Here is a 9,720-nt window from a genome sequence, read left to right on the forward strand (position 1 = left end):
CTAAAGTCCCTGATTTGGCCCCAATCTTCTGGATCTTGTGCCCTTCAGCTGCATCCCTCCTCAGACATCGATTCCTGACCTTCCCTTGACCTCTTTCCATGTGTCTTGTCTATGTTTCCTTGATTCTGACATTTGATTTGACTTGGATGGTCACCCTCAGAATGTGCCATCTCTCAGACACTCAGAGTTACACACCCAGCCTCCGGCATCCTGAAGTCAGGAACACTGCCCCGTGGGCAGGCCTATGTGCATGGCATTCATGTTGAGGACGAGAAATACACAAATACCCAGATGCCTGGCAGAACCACAAAGGACACCCACAGTCCTATGGAGAAATGTGGAATTGTCTCAACTTCTCCAAAAATCACTAGATAGAATTGTTTGTTTGTTTATGATATAAACTCATAAAGACAAAAAATGGAAGAAGGATCATCAAGAGGTAAAAAGGCAACAAAATAGTAGAAACTGAACATAGATGAGCAGTAACTATCTTAGTCAGAAAATATGAGGATTTTATTACATGGATCCCATAAGAGAAAATTTATAAATACTATAAAAAATGGTTTCAATTGTATATCCTTAGAAGTTAAAGAAATAATATTCCAATGATACCTGTTATTGAAACTGCTCTTTCCCCTGTTCAACTAAAACATCTTGATGCCGTTGACAATGAGTCTATAATCTTCTTCTAACACTGTACCTCACAATAGTGATGCCTTGGGTAACTGAAGTGCTTTAAATTCATTATTCTCCAGTGGCTCCTGCCAAAGCCATCTCAAATAAATCCATGGTGGAGATAAAAATGACATGCTTGGTATGCAAGTCAAGCTCCAAGACAGCTCCCCAATACTCCAGTCTTTTACACCAAATCCATACCCTTAACCCCTCCCTCTTCTGTATAAATACTGAAGTGAGCACTGGCGTCTCAGCCACTTGTTCTTACATCTCAAGTTCCCTTTTCTTGCCCCAGGACAGGTGCCTGGTAACATTATTCAGGACTGGCTCAATATAAATGGAAGGCAACCAAAGCTTTTCTGGAGTTATTTCCGAGATGGTCAGAGATATGCCTTCAAGTATACAATTTAGGGAAAGTAGAGGCCTGGAAATAGGAGACAGTCTCTCTCAACCTCCAAGGCCTCAAGAGTCTTTGCTGAGTACTTGATTGCCTGCCAGAGGGCCTCCGAGGCTCCTGAGGACACCCCAGAGTGAGCAGGAAGCCCTGAGCACTAGGCTCAGACAGGCTGAATTCAGAACTGACACCTGGGGATGGGGAGTGGGGATCTTGACTCCAACATGTACCGAGTTACCCTGAGTTTATGCTGCATGAGGTACTAAAAAGACAAGGAGTTTTGAGTTTATGAATATGGGTTTGAAGCCCAAATCTAAAAACTAAAAATTGTGTGATCTTCTTTATCTTTCTGGATCTCAAATTCCTCAGCTACAAAATAGAGCAGAATTTTAAGTCACATATATAAAAATTTTCAGTACAATGGGGTAGAAGCAAATAGGAGTCACTCGGGAAATTATTACTTTTTTTTTTTTTAATTCTCACTTGAACAAAGACCCATATCACTTCCATAGATTTTATCTATGGTAAAGTCAAGATCTTCCACCAAAAAATACCTTACAATGGTCTTATACAGCTGGACAAGATTTTATTTAATTGAAGCCCAATAGGTCTGATCCTAAAATGGTAAAAAGTTACCAATAAACTGCCTTCCCTTTGATTTCTAAGGAGATTAATATCTTTGTGGGACTGACCAGGATGAGTTTCATGCAAAATGTGCTTTGACTAAAGAGATGTACATGTGACTCCCAACCCTGGCAGCACATAAAAAACAATTAATTCACAATTGCATGAAATAAGGCTAAGTATCAGGATATTTTTAAGAGCTCTCTACTGACTCTGGGGTACAGCCAGGATGAAAAACCACCAGTCTTTTTTTTTAAATTGCCTATTAAAGAAGCATAAGGATTTACCCATTTAAATATATAGAAATTCATTTAAAAAAAAGAAATATTGGGGACTCCAAAAAGCTCTGGTTTGTTTGGGTTATATTCATCAATATTTGCCAAATTAGACATTAAAATTATTTTTAATGAGATTTATTTATTAATTAATTATATGTATTATATAACTATTTTCCAAAGTAAAATACAATTGAAAAGAAAATAAATAAATAAATATTTGAAATTTCTTGCAAATACAATCACCTAAGTCTCAATTTGCTAAATTTCCTTGGAGCCCGAAGGCAAAGCTTTTGACCAAGGTTATGAATTCAGAGCAAGGAATCTTAAGATGATGTCCAAGCACAGGTCCACTTTTCATCTGAGTATATTAGGACAGAAGCAAACTGATGTCACTAGGTGACAGAATCTTATGGGATCACTGTCGTATATTTACCCTGTCATTGACCAAAATATGGTTATGCTGTGTATGACTTTATTATTCAGGTGTAAAAAATAAATTAAGGCTGACATAAGGACCCAAATGGTGATTGGCTCTTCTCATGATGCATTTAATTCCGTGCTGGCACTGAAGCAGCAGCAGAGGGCTTCTGACATCCATCTTCTACAGCACCATTCTGCCCAAGTTATCTCAGAGAATTCTCCTTAACTTGCAATACTGGTGCTATATTCTTAATCCTAAGCCTTTTGCAGAACATGTTCTTCAGACTGCCAAAGTCTAGGACCATTACATGGAGAGTAAAATTACTGCCATTTGAAGATCCATCTCAAAGTCAGTGGCCAGCACATCTGATGGCAGGGCTTCTCTCTGGCCTTCTACAGCATTTTCCAGGTTAACAATGAAACTGTACCCCCAGCATCCCAATCTATAGACGTGAGCAGATTGTCTTTCTCTGCTCGGTTCCCATGGCCAGAATCTTTAACTAATCTCCTACCCACAGAGTAGGGCTGATTTCACAAGCTGTTATTCCAGCTGCTCCTGCCAACATCTGCTCTTGATTTACTTGCTGAACACCTCTGATATGCACAGAGCTGTATTGTCATGCTTCACCCTACTCAGCTGCGACCCTCTTCCTCAAACACATCTGCATCTGCACACATCTTTCTTGCTCCCGCTACTTCTGTCCTTGGCCAATCTATCCACCTGCGATCCAGATCCCTACCCCTTGGGAAATGGTGCCATCAATGACTTGCTCCAGGTCTGGAATCTTTAACTTCTCCATCCCTAGGGCTCTTCCATTTATTCAACATTGTTTAAGCCTCTCTCATCTTGGAGAAAAACAGAAATCCTGCCTTTAACCCTATATTCCTCTCCAGCTTCTTAAATTAAAATAATCTGTAATCTTCATTGCCACTTATTTACCTCATGTACAAGATTGAACCATGCCCCCACCCCAGATACATGTCCTTCCTAGGAAACTCAGAATGTTACTTTATTTGGAAATAGAGTTGCTAATACAGTCCTTAGCTAAGAGTGTGCCCCTCAGCAGCTATGACTGGTGTCGTCATGAAAGAGAAGACACACAGGCATGCACCCAGGGAGAACTCCAAGTGATGACAAAGACAGAAATGGGGGTGACACTTCTGCCAGCCAAGGCTTGCAGGAAACACCAAGAGTTAAGAGAAAGTATGGAACAGATTCTTCCCCAGAACCTTCAGAGAGGGCATGGCACTGCCAACACATTGCTTTGGACTTCTGGCTCCCAGAATGGTGAGACAATACGTTTCTATTGTTTTAAGCCATCCCATTTCTGGTCCTTTGGTAAAACATACTTATGGAATGACTATATCGTAATTTTCCTTCTAATTCTAGAATTTCCCCACCTAAAACCTGCTAGAGCTAAAGCCATCCCATTTTATTGGGTCCTCTGGGACACATGCTCTTTTTCATGAAGTCCTTGCTGATGCTCTTTTCCCACATCCTTCTCATCCTCCTTCACTTTTTCCTCATCTCACCTCTCACAGATACCTGCTGAATTGCAGCATCCCTGGGTTCATGGCCTCTTCTCACTTTATCCATGCTCTGCTGATCAGCTCCATGCTGATCATTCCCCAAACCTTGCAGCCCAACCCTCTCTCCCAAATTCTAATTTGTTTTTGTTTTTGCTTTATGGTACCAGAAATTGAACCCAGGGGTGCTTAACCACTGAGCCACATTCCCAGCCCTTTTTATTGTTTGAGACAGGGTCTCACTAAGTCACTTAGGGTCCTGTTAAGTTGCTGAGGCTAGCTTTGAACTCAAATCCTCCTACCTCAGCCTCCTGAGACCCTGGTAATACAGGTGTGACCCACTGCACCCAGCTCCAAATTCTAGTTTTGAATTTCCTACTGCTTCTTTGTTGTTTCCACCTAGGATTTGCACAAGTATCTCAAATACAAGATGGATGAAATCAACATCTATGGCCCTACTTCCCAAATAAATCTCACTAATCTCAGGAGAAGCTCTATCTGGTTGTTATTTACGTTTACATTGGCAGTCCCTGGAAAAAGAAGATGATGCCCCTGGCTACACATTTAGGTACCCAGCCTGGAACTTGAAGCTGCTGAATGAGATGAGATAGAGCCAAGGGAGCAGTGGAGTGTTCTGCTGACCCACATCTGCAAGGAGGCATGTGCAATGACCTTCAGACATCAACTACTGTGATGTTTCCAGTTCCAGTTTTTGCACAGGTTTCTCTTGAGGCCAACCTTGATCTGGAACCATACCAGGCAAGGGAATCTGGGACATCGTGTTCTGGTTTAGCTAAATTGAGATATTACAAAGCCACCACAGGAAGAAAAGGCAGTAACTGTGAAGTCATACAAAATAAAACACCATTAAGTGTCATCTGGGAGAGTTCTGGATCTAAATGCTACAGCAATTAGCAGGAAAGTGAAATTGGGAGGACCAGGCAAGGTGCTTAGGACTCATGAAAAGTAACCGGGCTGAGAAAGATGCTTAGGATTTGGCAGAGATAGAGTAGGGTGGGCACTAGAGACTGGAGGGCAACTTGGCTGTTTGGGGACAATGAGGAGACTGCCTTGACCAGACAGCAGAGCTAGCTACAGAATTGCAAAGGCTGTGCCATAAAAAAAAAATTTTTTTTTAAATGTTGCCATTGTAATTTGGGGGCAGCATTTTAAAAAGAGAAGTTTAAGACAGTGAATTCAGTCCTTGGGGCTGTTTGAAGGAGAGCACCAACAAGCTATTTTCTGAGGAAGGGAAGATAGAAATGAATATAAATTGACCCCCCATATCTGTGGGTTCCAGATCTGTGGATTTAACCAACTGCAGATGGAAAACATCCAGGAAAAGAGTACATCCAAACAAATACAGACTTTTTTCTTATCTTTACCTCCTAAACAGCACAGTACAACTATTTATAGATCATTTACATTATATTAGTTACTGTAAGTAATCTAGAGATGATTTAAACTGTATGGGAGGATGTGCATAAGTTATTTGCAAATGCTAGGTCATTTTATAAAACAAATTTGGCCATCTGCAGACTTAGGTATCCATGTGGATCCTGGAACCAATCTTCCATGGATGCTGAGCGTGTGTGTGTGTGTGTGATGATTAATCCAGATGTGATTTTTTTATTATTATTACTTGTTTTCTAAATTTCCTGAGGAAATAGGAAATGAAAAATGTTTCACCCCAGTACCTTTGGGTACTGGACTCCAACAAGCTCAGGAAACTAGATGAACACGGAGGACAGATACAGGGGAGATCCATGTTACAGTTGAAGAGAGATGGTGAAGAGGGAGCCTGCCAGGTGGCAGGGCAGTGCAGAGCCAACCAACAGCCACCAATGCTGTGCATAGGAGCCCACTGAGCAGCACGGCAGAGGGTCACCATCCACAGAAATGTTGCTATTCCACATTGGGGATGTGACACTGGAAGGGGAATTCAGAGCAGGTCACGTTAGCAACTGGGAATCACAAAAATATGCAAGCAGGGACATTGGAGTAAAAGTAGCAAGAGAATAAATCTCTCCTTATTGAAGACATCGGACAGCACTGAGTAACAAGAATGTGTCATCATGTTGTTTTCTCTCTCATCTTCTCTCCCAAATTCTTCCTGTCATACATAGTCCATGGACTTCGAGTTACACTGACCCCAAGTAGTCTATGTTCCAGAACCTTTTTATTTTTGCTTATCACAAACATACATTTTATAAAACAACTACAGTTATAAAAATCTACTCCTTCGTGTAACAGATCACAGATCTCCATTGAGTATCTAGTACATGGCCATGCTAGGCACAGAAGATATGAGCAAGACAAGAGCCTCCACCAGGGGAGGATACAGATCTGTAAACAAGGTTAGCCATGAGGCTAAACAAGTGTGAATCCAGGTAAAATCAGAAGGTAGTTTTGTTGTCCTTCTTTGTGTCCCTAAATCTAATTTCTGGGTTCTTGTGTCCCCAGCCCCAGAAATTCAATTAGGACACATACATTCCCTCCACTCTTCCCCCCCGGCCTCTCTGATCACTGTCAAGAAATTTTAAAAGTTATTTGGGAATATAATGGTGGTTACCAGGCATAGGGGTTGGGATAGAGAGCAGGGAATCATTGCCTAAAGGGTACATAGTTTCCATTTCTCAAGATGCAAAACTTTGGAGTTCTATTGCAAAACAATGTGAGTGTATTTAACACTACTGAACTTTACATTTAAAAATGGTTAGGGTGGTAAATTTTATGTTACGTGATTTTCACTAAAAAAAAAAGGTTTTCTGGATATTTCATATGGTACAATGCAGTTTCAATTCAGTAAACTTAAAATCCCTAAGTAATATACAAGATTTCAATATTGTGTCAGATTTAGACTTCTCCCTCTAGGACTGGGGCCTGTTGCAGTTGAGGATCTACCGCTAGGGAAGAAGAGTGTGGGGGTTTCTCTCTCTGTTCCCTTACTTCTTCTCCATCTTGCTAAAAAAGTTTCTGACTTCTTCCAAATTTAGGGTTGGGAAAGAGATGGTTATTTGGGGATATGAACCTATTAAACAATAATTCTCTTCTGCTCCTCACCCCGCCACCTATCCTTGGTAACTACCATCCTACCCCCAAATAGGATGACCAACTGTCCACTTTTCTAGCATAGAAATTTCCATATCCCAGAACACCCATCAGTCCCAGGCTTATTGGGCTAATAGATCAGCCCAAATGAGGCAATGGGAGTGTAGTTATTATTTTACTAATTTTTTTTCAGTATTGGAGACTGAACCTGGGGCCTCAAGCATGCTAGGTAAGCACCGTACCACTAAGGCACATCCCCAACGCCACTTCACTGATTTGTTGTGGGCTCTAGCATTGACACCTCTGCATCTGGCAGGCGTAAAGCTGACTACCCATCTCTTAGGTACCTCTGTGGGTTCTTTAGAAATATTCCCATCAAGTGCCAGGGAAGCCTCACCTGCAGTTCACCTGACTGAGCAAATGAATATCTATTCCAGCTGGTGACTTGCCGCTCCATCCACAGCCCTGAGGTCTCTGGTAAGCCACTTCCAGCTCCCTAAGGCTAAGTTCCCCTTTCCCCTGTAGGTGGCTAATAGGGCAGGACATACATGAAAACACCTGGCTGTGTTGCTGAGATTTACTTATGGTCCATGAGAAGCACTCACATATCCTTGAAAAGTCCACTGTCACTTACAGAGAAGCTAGCCAGCCAGACGTCACTATTCAGATGTCTGATCCCCAGTGCTCTCTCTCCTTTACCTGCTAACTCCTCCTCAACCTTCAAGACTCTGCTTAGGTTTCTCTTTCTCCAGGAAATCCCCAGCTGTCCCTGTCCCTCCTTATATGCTCATATAACACTGTTCACCTAGCATAGTATTCATCACATGACTTTTTAGTTCTTGCTTCCATGTCTGTCCAAGGCTAGGTGCATCTGTCTTGTTCATTGTATTTCTTGCTTTGGGTACATCACCTAACAGAGTAATTACTCGATCAATATTTTCTGGACAAATGAATGGAAAATAAATGTACACATCAAGAGAAAATTAAGTTGGAAAGAAACAAAGCAGCTTATTCATATGAGAGAAGTTTGTGCCTGCTTTTTAGCACATGTGCTGATTTAAAATTTTTAGAACTATTGTTTCTATTTCTTATTATGCTGCTGGGCTTCAGTGGAGGGCAAGGGCAAGTCTCTGTGTAAGCAAAGAATGCTTTCCTGAGAGGTCCTGTTGGTCCTGAGAACTGATGGTGCACATTTTCCCCCTCTCTTCAAAGCTGAATTAAAATGAACTAGCATTGCAAATCTTTTGACAGAAAAAGTACACGCTGTTCACCAGCCTTGAGTAATAGCAGGAAATAAAAGATGGCCACCATGTGAAGACTGTGACACAAGGATGTCAGACAAGATTCCCCCCATATGTAGGGACACATCATAGTTATTATTATCATTAATTCATAACTAACATTTATAGACCATTTAGCATATGCTAGCTCCCACACTAAGTACTTTGCATGCATGGACTTTAGGTAATCCCCACAATGACCTTGTAAGGTGAAATCTAATAGGGGAATTGAAACACAGAGAGGTTAAGTTGTTTACTAATAAGCAACCTAAGTGGAAATCATGCCATGCAGATTACATACTACACTTGATCTTAGCCAAAAGGCCAAGAAGCAATGATACAGATTTCATATGAAGACTCAATTCTCATATCCATTTATACCTGGGGCTGAATGAGTTCCCAAGGAAACATAAGTCTAAGTTTTATTTTAACAAAAGCTATTTCCTTTCAGTAGGTACTGAAATAGGTTTAGTTTTAAAAGATTTAAATCTATTCTAGATTAAATCTTCAAAGCTATCGAATGTTAAATGTATTATATATTAAAATATATATGTATTATATAGAGATACATATGACAAAACACTGTTTAATGTAGTGAAACAGAAAAGATAAGCAAATTTTAAAAAAACACCCAAAAAATATTGCATAAAAATCAGCTCCTTACCAAATAGGTATTAAGTGGTTAAGGATTAATTACATTTTACAAGATAAAAAGATACAGCCTTTTCTTAAAATCTACTTGCTCTAGGTAAAGAATCCTTTTTAAACATTAATGTTAATAATTTGAACATTACTTAGAACATTGAAACTTAAATTTTAAAGGCAAATATGACATCACTCATTTATACAGCTACCAATAGATATGAGAGAATTAAATTAATTTGGCTGTGTATTTTTAACAAGATGTCAGGAATTGTTTGAGAAATAAAGATGAATATGATTTGGCTTCTACTTTCCCAAAGATTTCATATAGTGGTGGGCACGGAAATTATAAATAATTGCAGAATAAGACAAATTAAATCATTCAAATCCAATATATGATGGAAGAATGGAAATGAAAATTTTATTTTGTACACATACTTGTTAAAGCATTAAGGAACCAAAAAATTAGCTGCCTCTAATTTTTATTAAACTTATTTCTTACATTCAAGTGAACTTTTTTTCTTCCCAATCTAATTCCCTTCATATCCTGATTCTCTTTAATTTAAAGCTGTCCTAAAATCATTTTTCTTTTTAGAAGCCCAGAATTTGTGCTATTACCCAGTGCCTGACCCTCATAGAAATATGAAATTTTAGCTTTTATGGTTTTTTTTAATTTTTTTTTTATTTTTTGTAGTTGTAGATGGACAGAATGCCTTTATTTGTTTAATTTTATGTGATGCTAAAGATCGAACCCAGTGCTTCACATAGGCTAGGCAAGTGCTCTGCCACTGAGCTAGAGCACCAGCCCAGCTTTTATGTCTTAACATAT

The 9,720-nt window shown here is 39.8% G+C and overlaps 1 pseudogene; it reads right to left on the reverse strand.

Moving 5' to 3' along the window:
• Positions 1 to 8,428: 8,428 nt before the first annotated feature.
• On the reverse strand, positions 8,429 to 8,585 carry LOC120890136 (U2 spliceosomal RNA; annotated as a pseudogene).
• Between the last annotated feature and the right edge of the window lie 1,135 nt (positions 8,586 to 9,720).

Source organism: Ictidomys tridecemlineatus, chromosome 4 (assembly GCF_052094955.1).
Source record: "Ictidomys tridecemlineatus isolate mIctTri1 chromosome 4, mIctTri1.hap1, whole genome shotgun sequence".
In the NCBI taxonomy this organism is placed as follows: Eukaryota; Metazoa; Chordata; class Mammalia; order Rodentia; family Sciuridae; genus Ictidomys; species Ictidomys tridecemlineatus.